General features: G+C 47.0%; 1 protein-coding gene across 2 annotated transcripts in view; it reads left to right on the plus strand.

Annotated features, from left to right (window-relative positions):
- Positions 1-24,071, plus strand: part of Iqck (IQ motif containing K) — a 122,171-nt gene that overhangs the window by 96,907 nt on the left and 1,193 nt on the right. The gene's annotated exons all lie outside the window — the stretch shown is intronic.

A 24,071-nucleotide genomic window follows, 5' to 3' on the forward strand; every position in this document is an offset into this window, starting at 1 on the left:
TCTAAGTGAGGTCATTGTTTTGATAATGCTATGGCTCTTTATTAAGAAATATGTCTACAAATCTAAGCTGTCATTTTAATCTTATTCATTTTTTCTCTCTTGTCTTTTCAAACGTTAATTCATTCTTCACTTTAATCCACAAAAAAGTAAGAATTTGATTAAGAGACAGCTAATGACTTCATGTCTTCCTTCCATCGGTTTTATTTTTAAGACTCGTCAGAGTGTGGGGCTATTAGGATGATGTCACCTTTCACGCATATATTCTTTTCCTTTACAATTTGCAAAAATCTTCTGGGTTGGGACATGCCTTCTCTTGAGATGCTTGCAGGCCCACACTGCTCTGTTGGGATCAAAGTTCAGTCAGAGATGATTTCATTTTTTAATGGTTTGGCCCTGAAATTTAATATCCTAAATTTGCTTATGCAAATGAACTCTCCCAACCTCCTTTGAGCCTTCACCCACCCCTGCCTTGTTAAGCCTTCTTCTTCTTCTTTGTACTTAGGAATGCAGAAGTCTCTTGTAAGAGTTACTGACCTGGCAAAGACCCATGATGGTTGATACAGAGGGGTGATTTGATGGGGTTTAGAATCACCGTGGAAACAAACTCTGGGCATTTCTGAGAGAGACTTTTGGAGCCATCCTAACTGTGGGTGCTGCCCTGGCCTGGGCTGGGTCCTGAGCACCAGCTTCTCTCTTGTGTCTCGGGCTTCGGCAGTGACTTCCCCATCATGACACTGAGCTGTGAGCCAAAGGAAGCCCTCCTCTCTTTAAGCTGCCTTTGTCAAGTGCTTTATGGCAGCAATGGGAACAGTAACTCATGGAACCTGATGGACTGGGTCTCCCATTTCCCAGCTGGCGACCTTGAGCAGTTGTCTTAACCTCTGGGTGACTCCGTTTGTATAGCAAGGCAATGGTAATACTAACAACCACCCTCCACCCTAGAGGGGTTGCGTGGTTATTAATCCAGGACAATATGTAACTTATATTAAGTGTTCAATAAAAGGAGACAGTTATATTGTTAAACCAAGTGCCCAGCATCTGGCGAATGTGTTGTTAGACACATTTGGGTTTCTTCCAGAGCCAGAGTTCTGCCTCTTACTGTCAATGGAGTTATAAGCAAGTGACTCTTCCATCCAGACTCAGTTTCCCCCTAAATGGAGACAATTAGGACCTGTGGCAGAAGGCCCCTGTGGTGATCAGATAGGATAGCATGTGTGGTGTTGGACAGATGACTGGCACAGAGAGGATAGTAGATAACTGTATCTAGGTTTCCGTGATATTTTAAAAACCAGCAATACATTGTGTTTATTTTTATTGTTGATGTGTTGTTTTTCTTTGTTTGTTTGTTTGTTTGTTTGTTTGTTTTTGAGCCTTGATTTCATTTAATCCAAACTGACCTCAAATTCACTATGTAGCTGAGGATGACCTTGAACTCCAGAGTCTTCTGCCTCGACCTTCCCAAAATATGGTGTTGATTCCAGGCAATTTACCTACAGCTGTGGTTCTCAGTGCTACAAATGAGAACTTCCCAGGGAAGATGTGTAAGGCTGTATCAGGCTAGAGGCCAGAGAATGTGATGATGTGGGTTTATTCTTAGTAGAGAATGTGTTGTGAGCATGTCAGCAAAGCCCGAATACTATGGATTAGCTACAGGATCCCAGTAATAGCTGTGGATCTGAGACCTTCCTTTGTGAGGCTTTTTCAGTGATGCCATTCCATTTGGATTAAAAATGAAGAGGATCCGAGTTTCTGGTCCAACTCTGCAGTGTACCAGCTAGTGGGCTCTTGGAAGGGATGAATCAGAAAATGTTTGTACTAACAAAATGGAGGATTCCCTGGGTGCTTATCTAGCAGCCGATATGCCGTACTGGCACAGCCCTGAAGGCTACAAAGCATTGCTGTTGAGTGTGGGACTTCAGTCTCAGGGTTGAAGGGTATCAGATGCTCAAGTTGGCTGAGATGGGGAGACTACAGTAGGGTAGCTGGGGGACAGAGAGAAACTCTGGAAGCTTAGAGCTGGAAGGAAAGAAGGAGCCACCGGTGGGTGGGTTCAGTCCTGGGCTATTTAAAAGAGCTTTGGGGGAGCTGGGAGTGTGGCTCAGTGCTAGAGCCCTTGCTTGGCTCCAGGCTCTGTGTGCCACTCCTAACACCACAGAGACGGAGTTTGAAGAAAGGAATGGGCATGCTGAAGGAGAATTTGGAAGAGCGCATCGCCTAATTGGCAAAGTGGGAAGCGTGCGTTTCTGTCCCCACATTTGAGTCTGTCACACCAGAGGTGACTCTTCTGAAAAGAAAGCTAGAGTTAAGGGAAGGGCAGGGAGAAATCTGGCCTTGACCCAGCCCACAGGACAGCTTAGATCCTTAGCTGTTACTTGGTGGTTGTCTGCAAAGGCCCCTGGTCCCCACAAAAGCGTGATTTTTTTTAACTGCCTACTAAGCTTCAGGCGCTTTACACATATTGTTCCCAAGCCTTACGGGGAGGACACTGTGTTAGAGGTTAGATCATTTGCCTGGATCGTAGCTGTGAAAGGAGCTGAAGAGGTAGAACTCTCTACAGAAGCAGGTCTCTCCACGAGACTCACAGCTTTCCTTCCCATCAGACCAAGGACAGGAGGACTTGAGGGAGGGGATCCGTCAGAGTCAGCACAGATGTGACAGCAGCACCCCGAGAAGGAGCCAGAGACAGATGAACCCTGAAATCATCCTCCTACCTGCAAGAGCTGGATGATGTGGAATGCCCAGAGCAGGCAGAATGTGGAGGGCCAAAGGCCCTTAGTCGTTATCTTAGGGCTGGGAGGGGTGGGAGGACTGGGGGGGGGGGTGGTCTCTTCCTTCCCTTGATGCTATTGGACAAGGCCTCTTATAGCCCAGGCTGACCTGGAACTCTCCATGTAGCCAAGGATCCTCCCACCTCCTCCAAAGAAGTGGACTACAGGCATGTGCCATCATGCCTGGGTTTTCTTTTATTGTTTGCTTTTCCTCTCCCTCCTCCTTCCTCCCTTCCTTTTGCCCCTCCCCTCCTCTGACAGGGTTTGCTCTGCAGCCCAGACCTGCTTCACACTCTCATTTCTCCTGTTTCGGCCTTCCAAGTTCAGGAATTACAGGCGTGCATCACCATACTTGGCCAGGGCTTGTCTCTGGGGAACAAAATGTTGGAATATTAACAGTGTGCACGATTGCATAATTCTGTGAATTCGCTAAAGCCAGTGAGTGTTGGCTGCTTTAAGTGAATGAATTATATGGCACGTGAATTCCATCTCAGTAAAGCTGCTGCAGCAAAGTAGAAATAAAGGGCCAGGTCAGGCGGTGGTGGCACACGCCTTTAATCCCAGCACTTGGGAGGCAGAACCAGGTGGATCTCTGTGAGTTTGAGGCCAGCCTGGTCTGCAGAGTGAGATCCAGGACAGGAGGTCTCCGCAGCAAGTGGGATGATTAGGGACGGGCTCCTGCCATGCACAGCCAGGCACACACCTGCTTCCTCACCTCCCCCAGTCCCCGATTCCCATACCTACCCAGAAAGTCCTCCACGGCTGCCCTGACTCACTCATCCATCTGTTTGGCTTGTCTCACCTCTCCCGAACTTATCTTACAACATGTCTGTTGGAGTTGGGGCTGTGTCTTCCTCACAGTCCAGGAAATAAAGAAACATGTGGCTGCATTTGACCTTGGCCACAGTGGAGGGTGTGGGAAGCTGACCCTGCATGGCCAGGCCCCCTGTCACTGGGCTTTGTATCGACCATCTGCTAGGTTTAGATAGAGCTATGTTCATTCCCTTGTGAACCCCCTTTCACTGTGTGGTGTATTTAACTTGGTCACTGATAGTAATTTTTACCTGTTGAGTCCCTGCAGTTTCCCAGGATTTTAGTTGTTTATTCTGTGTGTTGTCTGTGGGGCCGCATCAGCCTGTTATGTCCCTGAGAGCAAGGATGAGCTGGTTTCTGTTCCTCCCTTCCCCTCCTGATTTCCCGACTCCTCCTCCCTTCCCTTCCTCTCCCCTCTCCCTCCCCTGTCCTTCCTTCCATGGCAGATTAAGGCACTACATCCTCCGCCCTCTTTTATTTCTTTTTCTTCTGTTATTTGACAGGCACCTATCTGTACATACTGAGGGTTTTTTCCTCCTATGGTTTGGGCCCATTGACCCTTAGCAAGGTGCTCTTGTTTTTAGTTTCTACACTGTAACTCCAGGTATTGGTCTCCCCTTTTCAGACCTGCAGTTTCTATAGTGGTGACAAGGGTCCCACTCACTGTGTGCTTGTCCTGAAGCAAGCACATCATTCATAACAACTCCATCTTCACGAACTCCTCTAGAGTGGGTATGGCTGATCTCTTTAATGGCTAGGGAAGCTGAGTCACAAAGAGGCTAATCAGTATACCCAAGGCCACACTGCAAAGAGGTGACTCCCTCTCCCCTCATATTGCTGCATTATGTGGCTGCCACTTATGGAGTGACAGTGCTTAGAAATGATGATGTTGCCTATAGCATCTGTCAGGATCTGCCTCTGATTCCATTGCCAAGGGTACAAAGCACATGACTCTTTGTGCCTCTTGGCCTTAGAGAGCAACGATGCCACCTGCCAAGTGGCCCCACCTCCCCCTCGGTGAGCTTATTGACTCACGGTATTCACCCTTACAATCTAAATTTAGAATCCAAGCAGCTAAAGTGTCTGCCAGTTTTCAGATCCGACTCTCATTAGTCCGAGCTCGGATACATTTAAAGGCACAGAGCTAAGGAGGCTGGACGTGACAAAGCACTGAGTGGCTTCTTTCCCTATACTTTACTACCCGCCCACTCACCAGGGCCGTGAGCTCTCATCATGAGAAACGAAGAAACGAAAATGTCGAGGATCTCACGATCCACTCGCTCTGCTGTCACCTGTACAGAAAACTGCAGGGCTTTGTGTGGCTCCATTTGAGCGGGAGGCCTCGGTTTACACTCAGGGGCCATGCAATTTGTTCTACTGTGTCCACCCACATTGAAGTCACCCTCATTCCCCTTCACAACATTCAGAGATTTACCAGGAAGAGTGGCTGATAACGGCAGAACCGCAGGAGCCTCAAGACCTGCCCTGGAGGTGAGGCTGGACGCTTTGTAGCTATGTAGCCTTGAGCCACAGGTGGAACTTTCCTGATGGGCTTTTGACTATAAGCCCAGCTGTAAAACAAACCCCAGAAGATTTGACTTAATACTCCAGCAGATTCTTAGTGGCTGTGTGACTATAAACAAGCTACACAGCCTCTCTGAGTTTTGGTTTCCTCATCTGAACAGTGGAAATTATACAACCACCACCCTCCCCATTTTAGAGAGACTCAGATGAGATAATACCCTTGGTAAAGTTTCTTTTCCTGTTGCTGTGATAGAGTACCCTGACCAAAGCAACTTAGAGGAGAACAGGTTTATTGTGGCCCACAGTTCCAGGGGACTGTGAAGAAGTCACTACAGCAGAAGCTCGAGGGACCCGGTCTCATTGTGTATCCAGCCAGGAAGGAAGCAGAGAGCAATGGTTGCTTGTGCTCAGCTCACTTTCTCCTTTTTGTGCAGACCAGGATCTCAACCAGGGGAATGGGACCACCCACAGTGGGCAGGTCTTCTCATCTGTTGACCTAATAGAGGCAACCCCACACATGTACACCCAGGGGCCCATCTCCCAGGTAATTCTGGATTTCATCAAGTAGACAAAAGAGGTTAACCATTATGGCATGTAGCACATTAGGATTTTTATGATTTTTACTATTAGGAATAATGCTACTGTGAGCATTCATTTCTAACATTACATGTAGACATGCATTTTTTTTTCACTTCTCTTGGGTATTTATTTAGGATTGGAATTGCTGGGCCATGTGCTAACTTTAGTATCCCCACCCGAGGAACCCCCAGGGTGCTCTCCAATGTGGCTGAGGCAGGTCACATTCCCACCAACCATGTGGAAAGGTGATAATATGTGAACATGGCTGCCACTCAGTATTATCTGTTAGATTACAGTCATTGTAGTGGATGTCAAGTGGCATCTCACTGTGGTTTGATTTGTATTTTTTGATGACTAATGCTGTTGAGGATCTTTTCTGAGTGTGTTGGTCTTAGTGTATCTTCTTCAGAGAAATATCAGTACAAAACTTTTGTTCCTTTAAATTAAGTTGTTTGTATTCATTAGTAAAAGTATGTGTGTGTATGTGCACACACATATTTTACATTCAAGTCTCTTATCAAATGCATGATGTCAGTTCTGTGGGATGTCTTTCCTGTGGGAGCCCACAGAGGTTTCCTAGTGAGATCTGAGCTTGCTTTACCAGGAGGGCTGCATAAGAGGATGATTGGACCACAGGCCTGGGTTCCAAGTGTTTGGAAGGGTCTACACTTGGCAATATCTATCTAGCAAGGGGGAGGTCTTTTGCTTTGCCCCTTGGCATTGTTATAAATAGCCCTTTTGAATAAAGTTCTGGGCCGGTGGGTAAGGATCCAGGCCCTCCCGAGGCTATCCTGTGTTTCTATCCGTCTCTCTCCCCCCTCTATCCTCCTATCTAAATCCTTATCCCTCACTCTTCAAGAGTACCCAGGTGGAGGCTGGTCCCCCATACTTTTCTCCCTTGCCCTTTGCTTTTTATATTTGTTTGTGTGTTTGCCTGAGACAAGGTCTTATTATGTGGCCCTGGCTGGACTGCAGCTCACTATGTACACCAGGTTGGCCTTGAGCTTTCTGCTGCCTTCCCACCTCTCCCTCCTGAGTGCTGGACTGCACATGAGCCATCCCACTTGACCTCTTTTCTCTTTCTTGGTGGTACCTTTAAGGCACAAAAGTTCTCTGTCCCACAGTGTTTTCATTTGTTGCATGAACCTTTAGTATTATATTCAAGAAACCAGCCTAATTCAAGCTCATTAAACTTTTCTGAATTTTCCCCCACAAGTTTAAGGTTTTTAACATGTTTGTTTAAGACTTTAACTTATTTTGAGTTAATTATTTTATTATACCTTATTATTTACCTATCTGGTGGTTGTTTGGTTATTTATTTATTTATTTAGACACAGGGTCTCAGATAGCCCAGACTGGCCTCCAATTCACTTTGTAGCTGAGGATGACCTTGAACTCCTGATCTTCCAGCCTCTGCCTTCCAAATGCAGAGGTTACCAGTGTGTACCACTTTGTAGGCCTAATTATTTTATTTTTATTTATTCTGAGACAGAGTATTAGAACATAGCCCAGTCTGGCCTGGAGCTCACCGTGTACGCAGCCCAGGCTGCCTCAGCCTCCCAAGTGTTGGGATCACAGACATGTGCCACTACACCTGGCTTAACTTTTTCTCATGTTTGCATAAGGTAAGGGTCCAGCTTCATTCTTGTGCATGTGGCCATTTTCCCAGGAACATTTATTCAAGAAACTCCTTCTTCCCCATTAAATGTCGTAGCATCCTTGTTGAACGTCAGCTAGCCATTGCTGGAAGGGTTCGTTCGGCTCACTCAGTTTGATTCCATTGACTTGGATGTCTGTGTTAGTTTTTTGTTTTGTTTTCTATTGCTGTGATAGAGGCCTGAGAAAAGCAGCTTGAGGGCAAAGAGTTCTTCTGGCTCATAACTCCCAAGGTTTCAGCTCATCGTGGTGGGGAGTGTGCAACTCACATCATCGTGGCCAAGAAGCAGAGAAGAAGGATTGAGAGAGAAAACAGCACTGGCAGCCATCCTTCCTTTGTCCCACGTAGGCTCCAAGCATAAAGGATGGGCCACCACATCCAGGGCTGGTCTTACCTGTTAGTTGGTCTTTATAAGCATACATAGACTTGCCCAGCGGAGTGTTTCTTTAGTCTCCTAGGGATTTCTTAGTCCAGTTGAGTTGATGGTCAAGATAACCCATTACAATATCTATCCATTCTCAGGCAATACCACCCAAGTTTTAAAATTGGCAACTGTGAGCCTGTCTACTTCTCTGTCTCTCTCTCTCACACACACATCTATGCATCTATCTATGTATCTATGTATGTTTGTGTATATGTATGTATCCACCCACCTATCTATCTATCTATCTATCTATCTATCTATCTATCTATCTATCTATCTATCTATCTATCTATCTATCTATCTATCTTTGATACTGGGGATTAAACCTAGGGTCTCACACATGCTAAAGCACATTCTACCATTGAGCAGTATCCTCAGTCCTGCCCTGCTTCCCCTGAGATTGTTTTGGCTATTGTGGGTCCCATGGGTTTTCAGCTGCCATGCCTTTTGTCAGTCTTTGTGAGGACATGGCTCTATCTTTAATGTTATACACATGGGGTCATAGTGCGGGGCAGTTATTTTCATATGTTTCTGTTTGGTCTTGTTCCTTTAACCTTGTGTTATAACCATGCCTCCTGACAACCTTCTTTCACATGGGCGTGGCTACATGGTCTGGTTGCTTTCCTACTGCGTTTCTGAATCTCTCCCTTCTAGCCATGTTCTTACTCCATTCTGCAACCTGTGAGTGCAATGTGGGTCTGTGTCTTGGGAGATACTCCCAGAAATGGCCTTATAGGAGTTTAGTTTCCTTTGTAAACTATTGAAGTCATTTTCCCATGTTGACAATATTATCCTTCTAATTCAGAGTTTGACACAATATCCCTAGCATCAATGAAACAGTAAAACACAAGCAAAAAACCCAGGGAGTTACTAATCTTGCTAGACGACCCAGTAGGTAAAGGCACGGAGCCTGATGACCCTGCATTTTATCTCCAGGACCCACATGGTGGGAGGAGGGACCAACTCCAGAAAGGTGTCCTCTGACCTCCATTCAAGCATACAGTGTGTCACACAGTGCACGCCTTTAATCCCTGCACTCGGAGACAGAGGCAGGCGGATCTCTGTGAGTTTGAGGCCAGCCTGGTCTGCAGAGTGAGATCCAGAACAGCCAGGGCTATGTCGAGAGAACCTGTCTCAAAAGCAAATAAATGAATAAAATAATTCTTTAAAGAAGAAAGTCACCGGTCTTCCTGAGCCTGCTTTGTCGTCTGGAAGACAGAGGTGGTGAGATTACTCTAGAACTGTTTGCAGGGTTAAATGGCCCTGCACCACAGCAGAACTAAAGAAGCAATAATTAGTAGTGCTAAGAGTTCCTGTTATTTTCACTGATAAAAGAGAAGCCTGGGGTGTCCTAAGTTTAGTTACAGAGGATGGAGGATGGAGACAGGAAGAGATAAAGGGAAGTGGCCAATGAGTGTTCGAAGCCAACAAGCAAAGGCCTACTCCACCTTCTGCATGTGTGCCAGACTCTGGACTTCAAAACAGCAGCAACAGGACTTTGACCTAGAATCTGAGGAGAATGACTCTCAGGTGCCTCCATCTCCTGCTTATGAAAGAACTTGCCAGACTATGAATCCTAAACCATCCAGAAGCAAGCACTTCTGACTAGATGGTCTATCTCTAAGCTTATCCCACTTGCATTTTCTGGCTCCTCTTGTCTCTAACTAGTATAAACTCAGTGCAAACAACTTATGCTTTTCTTGTCCCAAATTTCATCATAAAATTAGGGGCAGCACCAGGCCCTAGGCTTGGAGTGCATCCAAGGCAGTAAGCAAGCCAGCTGCCTTCCCAAGCTCCTGCCTCCATGATGGACGGTAGCCTGAGCTATGAGCCAAATCAACCCATCCTTCCTTAAATGGCTTTGGTCTGGGTGTTTTGTCAGAGCAGCAGGAAAAGTAACTAATACAGACAACTTGGTAGCAGCTCACTGGACTGAAGTATTGAGGAGACACAGGCCAGATAAGACATCTTCTCTCTGGATGTGAGATGATGTGGAGATAAATGGGTTTCTCACATTAGTGAGTGACGATATTCCTGTTTTTCTTCCAGGGTACTGGGGGTCCCTTAAAAGGAACTCACTATTTGAGACATTGGAATGTAATTCCTATCCCCTTCTGATGTCTGATGAGTCTGGTTTCTGAGTTTTGGGGTTTCTTGATCTGAACCCTGCCTGCCGTGAGGTCCGGGTCAACCATCAAGATGAGAGAGTAGAGGCTAGGGATGTAGCTAGAGTGCTTGCTTAGTCTTCATCCCCAGTACCACACAAAATCAGGCACGACGGCACATACCTGTGGTCCCAGGACAGGGGAGGTAGAGGCAGGAAGATCAGAAGTTCAAGGTCACCCTTGACCACATAGTGAGCCTGGGATGTATGAGTCTCTGACTCAGAAGATGAGCGGATACTGCCTCCGAATCCCTGAGTGTGAGCGGCAATGATAGCTTATTACCCTGCTGTACTTGTGGAGATATTTAAACGCAGACACTATTTGTTTCCACTTCTCTGAAGGCAATGTGGAGCCTACACAGCTTCTGCCAGGTTGTGGACAAGCTGCTGCACTGTAAACCCTCTCGGGATGCCTAGAATGTTTCTAAAGGCTCAGTCTTGGCTCTGGCAGCTGAGAATGCAGGGCTAAATAAAAAGCCCCAGACCATGGCCGACCGGGCTCGTCTGTGTTCATTTATGCCCATGACTCACTGAGTTCTGGAAGACACAAGCTCTCAGAGGACAATGTAGTAGGCAGTGAAATTCTAGTCTTCATGCAGTATAACTAGTTGCAAAATGGAGCCTCCTGTGTACACTGAGATGTAGGAAGAAAGTGTTAACAAGTTAACATAAATCCACATGAATGACACATAAACTGAAGTCTAAAGAAAATGTGTTGAAATTCTGGTTTTAAGTGCTACATTTTCCATTTCTCATATGGCAAGTGAAGTCTTCATGTAATCCAGAAATGTTTTATTAAATATTCACCACGTGCTGTGCAGTAGGTGCCTTTTTTTTTTTTTTTTTTTTTTTTTTTTTTTTTTTTTTTTTTTTTGAGACAGAGTTTCTTTGTGTAGCTTTGTGCCTTTCCTGGAACTTGTTTTGGAGACCAGGCTGGCCTCGCACTCACAGAGATCCACCTGCCTCTGCCTCCCAAGTGCTGGGATTAAAGGCATGCACCACCATCGCCTGGCAAAAGGTTTTTTTTCCCCCAAATTATATAAATTAGATTTATCATCCTATGACTGTAACAAAATACCTGAGATAATCTACTTACAAAGAGAAAAGGTTTATGCTGGTTCGTAACTTCAGAGGTTTCCATCTGGGGTCAGTTGTTCTGTTGTTTTTGAGCCTGTAGTGAGGCAGAGCATCATCGTGGGGATTGTGAGGTAGAACAAGCTTGGCTGGATGTAAAAGAGAAAGAAGAAGACGGGCCAGGGTACCAAAATCTCCTCAAAGACATGGCCCAGTGACCTAACTTCCTTTTACTGGACCTCACCTCTGGAAGGTTGACCTACCTCCCAACAGAACCAGGTCTTTGTCACTAAGACTTTGAGATGATACTCCCCTAACCCGTAGCAGATTCCCATTATGGATGAGGAACAGGGCTTCTGTGGCTTGAGAGACTTGTTTGGGTTCCCTGGTGATAGACTGTGGGATTCCAAGCTAGGCCCCCCTTGCTCTGGTGTGCTTAGCAACTAAGTCCTCCTTGAGGGACTCCACGGTGGCTTTGATGTCCTGTTTCCTTTCCCTGTAAGGACCTGGCTTTTCCTCTCCTATGAAAGCAAGCCTTTGGGACTGAGAGTGTGGCTCAGTTGGCAGATAGCTTGCCTAGCAAGCAATAAGGTCCTGGGTTCGATCCCAGCACTGCCTGAAGTTCCAGGAGTCAAGATCCTCCGCAGGGTTCCGTCTCAGGGTAGCCAGCCTTGCCACCCCAAGCCCAAATGTGCCCATGTGGAACACTGCCTCCAAGGAGACAGAGCTTTGAGTTAGCTTTGGGGGCATTGTTTAGAAGTCAGCAACAGAAAGCTGCAATTAATCCACCCTGGAACTTGTCAGCAGCCCCCTCACCCCCCCCCATTGCCTTGTGGCTTCTAGGTTGCTCAACTCTCCTAAAAATAACACAACCCAACATCTGGCATTGTCAGGAGAAGGAGGTAAATCTACCGGGCCACTGACATTTATGCAAAAAGCCAGTAGTTATTTCTCTATGGAAAGGACAGCTCCCTGATTTCCTCTTCTGCTGTGGGGACTAGAAAGCATGGGGCTTTCTTTTTTTTTTCTTTCTATTTTTTTCCTGTATTCTTCAAATTTTCTAAAACTATGTGTTGCTTTTATAATGGAAAAATAGTTTCTCTTAGAAAATAAGCTATTTGGGAAGAGGAGGGGTGGGGGGAGAGGAGGAGAGAAGACGGAGCGTGGATGAGGAAAGCACACCATATACAAGCATGGAAATGTCAAGAGTCAACCCGCTGTTTGTCCAGTTAGTACGTGCTAATAAGAGAAGAGGATTAGTCTAGTAAAACAAAAATTCAATCTGGGTAATAATTTATGCTCTGCTCTACAGTCCTGATCTGGCCCTGAGTCCACCTCGGAGGAATATGAAGGCTTAGATTCTATTCTTTTTCTTGTCTTGTCTTGTTTGACTGCATGGGTCTTACATGGCCTAAGCTCCCCTTGAACCCATGGTCTTCCTGTCACAACCTCTCAGTGTTGGCTTGTGCCATCGTGCCAGGAAGCCCATGGGATTGCTTATCCCCAGACAGATGCAGGTGAGAGTCTTGCCTGTCCATTCACACAGCTCTGTGACTCTGGGCAAGCCATTGACCCTCCCTTTGCCTCCATCTTCCGGGCAGCACAGCTGTCTCTCAGAGTGCTTGTGAAGACAGTGTGAGTGGACAGACAGACACAGAGCTCTAGGCAGTGTCCAGCGCCTCATGATGCACATTTCCTGCCGAACTCTGAGTCACCGATGGCATATGTAGGGTCCCCCGACCTGCTGAGGCCTGTAACTTTTTTTTTTTTTTTTAAGACAGGGACTCCTGTGTAGCTCAGACTTGGAGTGGAGCTTGTGGTCCTCATGCCTCCCAAGAACTGAGACTATAGTTATAAGCACCGTGTGACTCTTGACCTTAGGTCTTACAAGATCTTCAGATTATTGCACCCAATCTTTTTTCCCTCAGTTTTCCCATTTTATTTTATTATATATTATACATATTTACTTAAAGCTATCAGATTTTTCATCTAACTCTTCCCATTTTCTTTTTAAAAAATTATTTTTGACCATTTCTTCTTGCATAAGGGACTTCGTGTTCATGTTCTCCTACCCCATTCCTTCCTCACAGTCCTTCTCCCACACCTGTGGACCCCTTGTCCATTCCAGCTGGTCCTGCTATACTTTGATGCCTCACTTTGGTTTTGTTTTTGAGACAAGGTTTTTCTGAGTAACCCTGGCTGTCCTGGAACTCACTCTGTAGACCAGGCTGGCCTCGAACTCGCAGAGATCTGCCTGCCTCAGCCTCCTGAGTGCTGGGATTAAAGGTGTGCGCCTCACTTTTGTATGTGTGAAGCCTTATGCAAGTGGTTGTGATGATTGCAAATGTCTGGCCATGTCCAGAAGACAGCGTTCTATAGTGCTCCTCCCCATCCTCCGGCTCTCACAGTCTTCCCATGTCCAGAAGACAGAGTTCTGTAGTGCTCCTCCCCATCCTCCGGCTCTCACAGTCTTCCCATGCCCAGAAGACAGAGTTCTGTAGTGCTCCTCCCCATCCTCCGGCTCTCACAGTCTTCCCATGCCCAGAAGACAGAGTTCTGTAGAGCTCCTCCCTGTCCTCCGGCTCTCACAGTCTTTCCAGCCCCTCTTCCAAGATGTTTCCTGGCCTTGGAGCGGGTGCCATATGGCTGGGCATTCCCCATTTCTTGATTCTCAGCAGTTTGATGAGTTACGAGACTTCGCTTTGACCATTGCGCACTCCTGGAAGAGGCTTCTCTGACTTCAAGTTGCAGCAGCCTCTTGGGTACAAACATAAACAAATATGCGGGAAGCACTTCAGCTAACACATGTCAGCAAAGCCTCAGTAGTAGACTCCCCTATAGGACCTTGTCCTCCCTAGCCATAGGCTGGCTGTTGCCTAGGCTTATACTAGGTATGTGTTCCCTCGTGGGGAGCAGGCTTCAGTTCCAATCAGGGAGTGGGTGGTTGCCCTGGATCTGTGATGTCACTGTTATGCCCATGGGCATATCTTGGCTGGCAGGTTGGTATTATGGAACACGAGTTCCTAAGCTGAGTTAGATCACTGATAACTTTTCTCCCCAACGACTTTCACGGCACTGGGAATGCTAGTCAACAGGCACAACACTGCCAGCTCAGCTCCAGCTTGATTTCATGGTGTCCTATAGCCAAAGTGTGTGCTGTCCTCACCGATAGGATCTTACCATTTAGTTCTGGTGGACAGTCAAGAGCACTGGCAATAGCCCGGGTTGTTTTGGGAGCCTCTGGGAGATCCCTGGCTAACAACTCCTAGGGAGGTATCCAACCTCCGGCACTGGGACTTGGATTTTAAAACCTATGGCTTCTGTTTCTTGTGGGTGAGGTAATTTACAGTAGGGGGTGTCAGCCATCACATTCCATGAGCTCCCGCATATGTCCATACCACATAACTACGACCTGGATTAAGATGGAAAACATCTTGAGCGCCCCAACAGGCTCCCCCAGGCCCTTCTCCCAACTACACAGCCTCTCTTCCGACTTCAATATCCACAGAAAAATTTGCTTAGCCTCAAATTTTCTGTTACTCAAAAACACAGCAACAAACCCTTTTCCTGTGTGATTTCTTCTGCCGAACCTTCTGTCTGGGAGGCTCAGCTTCATCATCCAGAGAGTATTAGTTGACTTGTTATTGCTGTGACGGGTTCTTCTGAGTATCTCGCACTTGTATAGCCATCAATTTATTAATGGGCACTTTTGCTGTTTTCCACTGGGGCCCTTGTAAGAAATGCTGGTCCTTTGCCTGCTGTTGGATGTCTTCTGGCTGTGGATTTTCATTGGCACCTTGGGATTGCTGGGCCAGGGGTGTCAACTTAACAGGACTGTCTTTACAGGATGAGCACTTGTGCCTGGAAGGGATTCAGAGACAACCTGTGACAGAACATAAGTTCAGGGAGAACATTCCAGAACAACTTCTTGCTTCTGGCACCCCAGCTTACTGTGTACATGTTGAGTCTCCTATGGATCCTTTTGTCTGACATATTCATATTCTCTCTCTCCCCCCCCCCACTGTATAACCTCTGGTGGCCTTGAACTTGTGATCCACCCTTCTCCAACCTTCCAAGTACTAGGATTATAGACATACACATACACATATATATGTATATATATAAAATTTTTTATTAAAAAAGATTTTCTTTCCTTTTACATACTAACCCCTGTTCCCCCTCCCTCCTCTTCTCCCGCTCCCCCTATCTACCCCCATTTCACCCCCACCTTCTCCTCATAGAGAGTAAGGCCTCCCTTGGGTAGTCAACACAGGCTGTTATATCACGTTGGGGCTAGAACTAGTTTCTCCCTCCTGCATCAAGGCTGAGTAAGACATTGAACTATAGAATGGGGTCTAAAAAGCCCATGTGTACCTGAGGTAAGTCCTGGTCCATTGCCAGGGGACCCACAAACACATCAAGCCACGCAACTTTCACCCCCATTCAGAGGGCCCAGTTAGGTCCTATGCAGGCTCCCCAGCTGTCAGTCCAGAGTCTGATACATTTTCATAGGGTTCCTTTAGAAAGAATACTCACCCGAGGGGCTGGGGAGGTGGCTCAGTCAGGGAAGTGCTTAATGTAAAAACACGAGTTTGGATCTCGAGGACTCACATAAAATCCAGGCAGGGCAGTGTGAGCCTCGACACCCAGCACTAGAGAGGTGGAGACAGGAGGATCCCAGGGCCCTGCTGGCCAGCCAGTCTAGCTGAATCAGTGAGTTCCAGACGAGTGAGAGATCCTGTCTCAAAAAATGAGGTAGTGAGCAATTGAGGAAGACACATTATGTTGACCCCTGGCCTCCACATACATGAGCTCCCACCTACATAATCATATATGTACATATACACATACCCACATGAACGTGTACATACACCACACATGAGAAAAGAAATAAAAAGAAAATAATACCCAGCTAAATAGCAGCCCATATACTGTGTGTTGTAAACCATGAAGGAAATAAAAATTCACTTGTCTTCCTTTCAGTCATCTTTGTTAAGTTCTCTTTTTCTTTTTTAAAATACAGCTGAGAGCCTGAGTGGTGACTGGGCAGAGGCCATGGCTGTAATTTTGTGGGTAATGACTGTGATTTTGTACAAGGCGGGCACATGTAAGGGCAGACTACAGAGAGTTCACCAGGAGTGAATGCAAAGTAAGAGCCACTTGGTCTAAAAGGAGAACGACTTTTTATATTTAGAAAAGTGGTGTGGGGCCATCGAGTCTCTACCTCCCTTCCACCTTCCCTTTAGAGGACTCATCATGGATGGTTCTTGACGCTAGCAGGATGGCGTCTTTGTGTCATCCTCGTCCCCTCCGGGGTGTTAACTCGGCATCCAGCAATCTCAAATTGACCTCACCATCAAAGCTGACAGGAAATTGCCCACCGTGTTTCCTCTGTGACATCCTTCTCGTTTCTCAAACCTTGTGACATCATTACATTTGGAATGGCTTCACCACCTTTATCAATGACCAGATGCCCAGCTGTCTTCTTCTTTTCTGTTGCTGTGATAAATGTCCTGACCAGAGCACCTTAAGGGAGAAAGGGTTTATCCTGGCTCACAGTTCAAGTGTACAGTGCACCATGGCATGGAAGTCAGGGTGGAAGGAGCCTGGAGCAGGTGGTCACTTTGCACCCATAGTTGGGAGGCAGAGAGCAATGGGATGCATGCTGCTGTGCCGCTGGCTTTCTCCTTTCTATTTGTAGTCCAGGATCTCCTGCCCAGGAATGGTGTTATCCACAGTGGGAAGGCCTCCACACTTCAACTAGCATAAGTAAGATACTCTCTCACAAGTATTGCCCAGAGGGCTCCTGCCCCAGGTGATTCTAGGTTTCAAGTTGGGTGTTCAGACTGTCTTGGGCTGTCTGTGATTTTGACATGACACAGTCCCCAATGCTTTTGCTCCAGCATATGAAAGCTGTACTTCTTATTATAGGAATCTTTGTTGCCCTAGTGGGACATGTATGAGACTTTGATCCTGTTGGGCTTAAGGATGCAAATATAGAGGCCAGACCACCCATAGTATGACCTCATACAAATTACCTAATCTGTCTGTGTCCTTGGTTTCTCTGTCTGTAAAATCAGAGAAAACAGCCCTTAACCTCACTTTGACTTAATACATGTCAAGACTTCAATAAGAACCATAGAAATGTTTATTTTTTATTATTTGCCTGGAAAACGGGCTTTGATTAAGTAAAATAAAAATGAACATTGGGCCAGCTGCAACTCTCTGGAAAGCAGGCCCTGCACCTCATCTGGGAAGCACAGCAGAGCTGACCCTGTTGACGGCGGTGAGGGTAAGCTGGCCCAGAGACTGTGAGTGTGAGAGATCTGGCCTTGCTCCTCATCTGCCATATGGCAGCATGGGCAGGGGGGAGATGCCCCTCCCCCCCTCTACACCAGAGGTGGGTGGGAGAGCTGGCCATGAGGTCATTAGAGCAGGAGAGCTGGCCCTGTCCCTCAGCAGCAGCAGCAGCACCCAGGAGAGTGGCCCCTGTACTTCACCTGGGCAACACAGCAGAGCTGGCCCTGATGGTATAGGTGTGGGAGAGCTGACCCTGAGGGTGTGGAAGCAGAACTGGCCCCGCCCCTTGCTCATCACTTTAAGGGGTGACCTAGCCAGGGCAATGCTGGAGAGCTCACCCTGGTGGTGAGGACAAGGGAGAGTGAGCTGACCAACCCAGCAACTACCCAGGCCCAGAACCAGGGTTATGAGTTAGCCCACCCCAACATCCACCCCATCCATGATCTGCTGGAGCATGTGAAGGGGCTGGTTCTGCAGACCCAAAGCTACAGGATCTCCATGACTCAGGGCAACAGCAGAATAACCAAGAGGAGTCCCAGTGAGGGCCCAGCATCAATGGTGTAGCAGAAACCAGAGGCCTCGAACCAGACCAATGACTCTTTGCAATGAACAAGTAAAGATATGTGGACAAATGGTTTACCATGGGACTCACTGTGTCACACTGTAGCCTCTATGATGACATTGATTTTTTCCTTTTTTTTTTATCTTAAATTTTATTTTATTTTATTTTGAGGAGAAGGTTACAAGGGCAGAGGGTGGATACAAAAGGCTGGGGAAATGAATGGGATGAAGATGCACGATGTGAAAGACACAAAGAGTAAATAAAAAGAAAGTTAAAAAAAAAAAAAAAACAGGAACACCGGGGATAGGAAGTGACTCAGCTGGTAGAACACTTGCCCAGCCAGCTTGAAGCCCTAGGTTCAATCCTCAAAGGCAGAAGGAGCAGGAGTTCAAGGCTATCCTCAACTACTAACCAAATTCCAGGCCAGCCTGGGCTATAAGACCTTGGTTTTTGTTTTGTTTTTAATTATTTAAAAAATATCAAATAAACATTGTTAACTTTCTGATAAAAATTGCTGAATGGAGAGAGTGGCCCTGTCCCTTCTGTGACCTCAGGCCCTAGCACTCTTGGGGACTGTTGGTGCTTGTGGAGGAATGCTCACCGAAACAGCTTCTTCCTGCTGGGTGAACACTGGGGATTTGAGTTTCCTGAATATTTTTCTGCCTAGCCCCGCAAGCTCCTTGAGGGCTTTGCCCTAAGGCTGAATCGCTAACACCAAGGGTTAGACCCAATTAGACTCACTGCAGAGGCACTGTTTTTACACCTGACTCCACAGTTGACTCAATAGTCTGTGACTGACAATGTCCCTTCACCAAACTTGCCAGATCCAAGGAGGCTCACAAAGGAATGCGGTGGGTGGGGGCTGATTCCCAGGTTCAGCGTCAGGAGATCCATTTGAAAGCCTGGGTGGATCCCTGGAATCTGTATGTTTGCTCCTGGTGATCCTTTAGTGGACACTGTGAATTGGCGTGGCCCACACCCCCTCCTTGGAACCTGAGGCCTCACCCCTCTCCATCCCATGCTGCTGGCTGTGAGGTTTCTCTGGGCTGTGGCCTGGGTTCTCAGCTGCAGCGCTGGAACTGGGAAGGATGGCGGGACTCAAGAAATGGGTGGAACCTCATTGGTATGCAAGGCTCTCTTGTCACATTGCTGCTAACAGGAGCTGAAGAAGGGCTGGCACATCTCTTTGGGATTTTCCATTCCTCCTGGCCCTTCCGGAGTTGGCTGGACACCAGCTTCCCAAGGGGGACAAGGACAACACAAGGGCACCGAGGCACAAGGGCACCGAGGCGTCTGCCTATTGACATCTCTAAAGTAGAAAGTGGGTCCTTCCAGAAGCTCTGCTAAATTCTCCCCTCCCTCACTCCCATCCCCTCCTCCCCACAACCTCCTTTCACAGAGCGCGCACCTTTACAGGGCTATATCCTGCCGAGACCTGAAGGACCCAGACCCCTTCAGCTACAGATGGATTGACTGGTCGAGGCAGCGTCTCACTGTGTTGGGCCTTAAGCAATCCTCCCCACCTTACCCTCCCCAGTAGCTGAGATGTAGGTGTGTGCCACTGCATCCAAGAATTCTGTTTAATTTTTAGCAAAGCAGTCCTTGCTCAAAAGATGCATAAGGTAAAACATGGGCTTCAGTGGACATTCTTAGCCTGGGCCACACTCCTGTATCCCAGCAGCACTTGGGGCTTCTCAAAGCTTATGTAGTGGTAAGATTTTATGTATTATCTCCTTATTGATGTATGACAGGTGAGAATGAGCTCAAGCAACCAATAATGTACTTTCCCAGTCCTTTATTGTGGCTTTGTGATTTCAAGTAGAATATGTACTGCCGTTGTTTTTATTTACTTCTAGAGATGGGTAGTGATATAACACATGAACTATAGAGTGAACATCCTGTAGCCACCACTCAGAGTTGGTGTCGACTCTCTTCCCCCCTTTTTTTTTTTTTAGGCAAGGTTTTGCTATGTAGCCCAAGCTAGCCTTGAACTTGTGATATTTCTGCTTCCACCTCCTGAGTGATGGGATTATAGGTGTGCATCACCATGTCTGGCTCAAAGTCAACACCTTTGAGTTTCTTCCTTGGACAGTGAAGCCACAGGCCTGACTCTTGTGGTACTCTTGCTGTGTTTCCTCCGAGTTCCGCACTTGAGTGTGCTTCCCTCAACACCAAGGTTTGCTGTAAAACTAGAGCTCCACTCCGGATTGTTCTGAGCCTACCATGCAACTAGCCTGCAGTATCAATAGACTAATAGTGTGAGCTGGAGCACGGAGCCATGGTTCAGGCATGCTCATTGCTGTAGAATCACTCACTGCTCAGAGAGAGTAATGCTTTCCTGTGTGCTGGCAGCCATTTCCTGTCTTCTGTGCTGTAAGAGGGCACTTACTTAGTTATTTTGGCTTTTGTATGTGTGTGTGTATGCATGACTGTGTGTAGTGTGTGTGTGGTGTGTGTGTGCACATGTGGGGGCCTGAGCACTCTACTTTTATTGAGGCAGGGTCTTTCACTGAACCTGGAGGTCCAGCCTAGTCAACCTGCACTGCTGATGTCTGCTACCAAGCCCACCTGGCTCTCATGTGCATGCAGAGATCCAAATTCTGGTCACCACACTTGTTCAACAAGCACTCTAACCACTGAGCCATTCCCCACCCCCCATGTCATGAGCAATTTAGTTGCTTCATGCATTCAGGGCCTTCAGCACAGAACACAGATATGATGTCACCTGTATTTATCATGACCTTCAATTTCCTTTGCTAACACATTTTCCTAGTATGCTTCCCCATCTAGAAGAAATTGATATCTCTGTAGGCAGGGCCAGGAATGCGGATGGTCCAAGCTCACCAGATGATTCCACTGTGAGGCCACAATCTATCTGTACTTTCAGCCCCTCAACTCTAGACACTGTCACTCAGCTGTCTGTTTTGAAGAAACATCCTTAGCTCAGTCCTGTCCCCTCAGGCCTCAAGGTGTCTGTGTGATGCATTGAAAAACGTGAGGGCCTTTTCCAGAGCAAGGCCAAAGCATAGCGGTAAAGAGGAAGAGCGGGATGGGTGGGGCTAGTTAGAACCAGGGACAGAGGTACACAGGGACAGAGGTACACAGGTGAACTCTTCAGGTTCAGCAGAGGGAAATTTAAGGAAACTCAGGGGCTGGGAATCCTTCCCAGAAGCCAAGTCTTCACTTCACCTACTAAGAGCCTCCTGTACACTTACCTGACAGTTGTAGATCAGTTTAGTTTGGAGACTTACAGGAACCGCAATGATGCATCAAGCTGAGAGGAATTCTAGAGTTGTAAGGGCTATAGTCATGTTTCTTGAAAGTGATTACAATCATAATCTGTTTTCAACTCTAATTGGACATTAGTGGCACACAGGAACCCTATTAATACTAATACCTAGGTCTCAGGCCAATGACAGCACATTTTCTGGGGTGAGGCCCAGACACTAATCATCTTTGGAAAATGACCATGTGGTTCTTATATGGAGTCAGGGGGTAGAACCTGTTGGTTGTGGGTCTGACACCTGTAACTAGCATCCATCAGTCACTTGGAGGGCTTGTTAAAATGCAGGTCCCTGGGCTCCTCTCTATGGATCTGTTGGGGCCTTACCATAGTTTCCTGTTACTATGATAAATTACCTGACAACAGCAGTTTAGAGCGGGAGGATTTATTTTAAGCTCACAGTTCCAGGTCACAGTCCACTGTTGCAGGGAAGTCACAGCAGCAGGAGCCTGAAAGAGCCAGTCACACTTAAAGAGTAGAGAGCAATGCATGCATGCATGCATGAGCCAGCTCATGCTCTTTTCAGTCCAGGGCCCAGCCCATGAAATAGCATTGTTCACATTCAGGGTGCATCTTCTAACTTTAATGAACCCAATTTGCCCTCAAAGGGATGTCCAAAGTCCACCCGAATCTAGACAATCCCTCACTGAAACTCCTTTCCCAGCATGTAGATTATGTCAAGCTGACAATTAAAACCGACCATCATAGGCCTTGAAGTTGTAATTCTAACAGTCCTCTCCACTGGACATTCCTTGATCACACTTGAGAAGGATCTCACAGGTCTGAAGATCCACTTGATGCTGCTGTTCAAGTTCACCAAAGGGGATCCAGTGCAGTCCTGCTGTGTGGGATTATGGCCTCTCTTCCTACCTGTATTGTCACCAAGTTGGTGGCTTGAAATGGACCCTAAACCTGGCAGATGCTCCAAATGAAGACCTTTCCCAGCACCTAGCACCCAATCAGTCACGATTTTTACAGCCCAGGATTTCGTGGGTCAGAGGATGTGGGAGGAGGTCACTGTACAGCATCCCTGGCTTCAAATGACCAATGTCATTTTTTTTTTTTTTTTTTTGGATACAGGGTTTCTCTGTGTAGCTTTGTGCCTTTCCTGGATCTCGCTCTGTAGACCAGGCTGGCCTTGAACTCACAAAGATCCGCCTGGCTCTGCCTCCCAAGTGCTGGGATTAAAGGCGTGAGCCACCACTGCCTGGCCAATGTCATTGTTAATAGGCTCTGGAATCCTAGCTGCATGTAGCATCTTCATGCAGCTTCCTGTATAGCCAACAAAGGAGGTGCATCTGTGCATGTAATAACACTTTATTAACTGTGTCCGTGTGTGTGTCCGTGTGTGTGTGTGTGTGTGTGTGTGTGTGTGTGCGCGCGCACGCGCGCGCGTGTGTGGTGTGTGGAATGTGTGAAGTTGGGAACTACTCTTAGGAGCTGCTTCTGCCCTTCCACTCTGTGGGTCCTGGTTACAGCAGGTGTGGAGGCGAATGCCTTCTTTACCCACTGAACCATCTCACTGGCCCATCTGTGTATTTAAATTTTTTTCTTTTTTTTTCCTCACAGGCTCCCAATATTTAAAAATATTCTGGCTAATGTTAATACAGGTTGAGAATCACTTATGGGGGCCCACACCTTTAATTTAATCCCAGCTCTTGAGAGACAGAGGCAGGCAGGTCTCTTATTTGAAAGCTAACTTGGACTACATGGCAAGTTTCAGGCCAGTCAAGGTTACATAGTAAGACCCTGTCTCAAAGAAAGAGAGAAGGGAGAGATTGGGGGAGAGATAGAGAGACACTGATTCGGATTTTAGAATGCCTGCATTTGAAATCTTGGGCTAGGACTCAAGTTTGAAGACTAGATTCATTTAGGTTTCACATTCACTCATACATATAGTATGCACATAATTTAATGGAATTTTAAAAAAATAATTCTGTGCACTCCACAGAGTTAAGCCATGTGGAATTTTCCATTTGTGGCATCAGGTTCACAAAGTGTTGGATTGGGGCTTGTTAGATTTCAGATTCTGAGATTTAGGCATGCCCACTTGTATAATTATTATTAATAGTTCGAAAAACCAAGTCATCACAGTGACTGAAGTAGAGGAAAGGATTCTGGGGACCCTTGATTACCTTTTAGTCTGGCACCTGGGGAGATTTCTGCCCAGCCAAGGTGGGCCAGAAGGCAAGGATGTTCTAGCGGAATCTGTCCTGGAACCTGTCCCACCCAGCAGGTGCCCGTGGAGGAGCTAAGAGCTGGGCTGATCTCAGAATGACTCTGAGCTCTAGGAAAGCCTCACACCACTGCCATCAAGAAATGGCCCATGTGGTGACCACTGCAGCCCTCACCTTATGCTTGTGTCTGGTGGGTGTGTGCCCTAAGTTTCTGTGTGGACTAGGGGTTGTGGCTGAGACCTCTGTGCTACACAGTAATGGTCCAAACCCCAGTTCCTGTTAGAATGTGGTGCACTTCATAAGCTAGGGCCCATGAACACTCACACATAGTCTTTCAGGAACTAGCACAGGAGGGAAGTTACAGGAGGCAGACATGAACAACTGAAGGTCAGAAGGGGAGACAGTTCAGCTGTAAACTGCTTACAGTGCCAACGTGAGGACCCGGGTTCGATCCTCAGAACCCATGTAATAAACTGCAGGCCATAGTGGGATTGTTCTTGTAGTCCCAGAGGATCCGTGGGGCTTTCCAGCCAGCAAGCTTTGCCTTCTCCATGAGCTCCAGGCCAATGAGAGACCCGGTCTTAAAAAGCAAGGCAGTGGTACCTGGAGAACGACACCTGAGGCTGGTCTCGAAGACATGTGCACACATGTGCATCCTTCCTCAGGCACACGCAAATTGAAGATATTTGCAGTGGGGATATAGTGCAGTGATGAGTACTAGTTCCATCCCCAGCACCACAAAATCA

Source organism: Peromyscus maniculatus, chromosome 1 (genome assembly GCF_049852395.1).
Source record: "Peromyscus maniculatus bairdii isolate BWxNUB_F1_BW_parent chromosome 1, HU_Pman_BW_mat_3.1, whole genome shotgun sequence".
NCBI classification, from domain to species: Eukaryota; Metazoa; Chordata; class Mammalia; order Rodentia; family Cricetidae; genus Peromyscus; species Peromyscus maniculatus.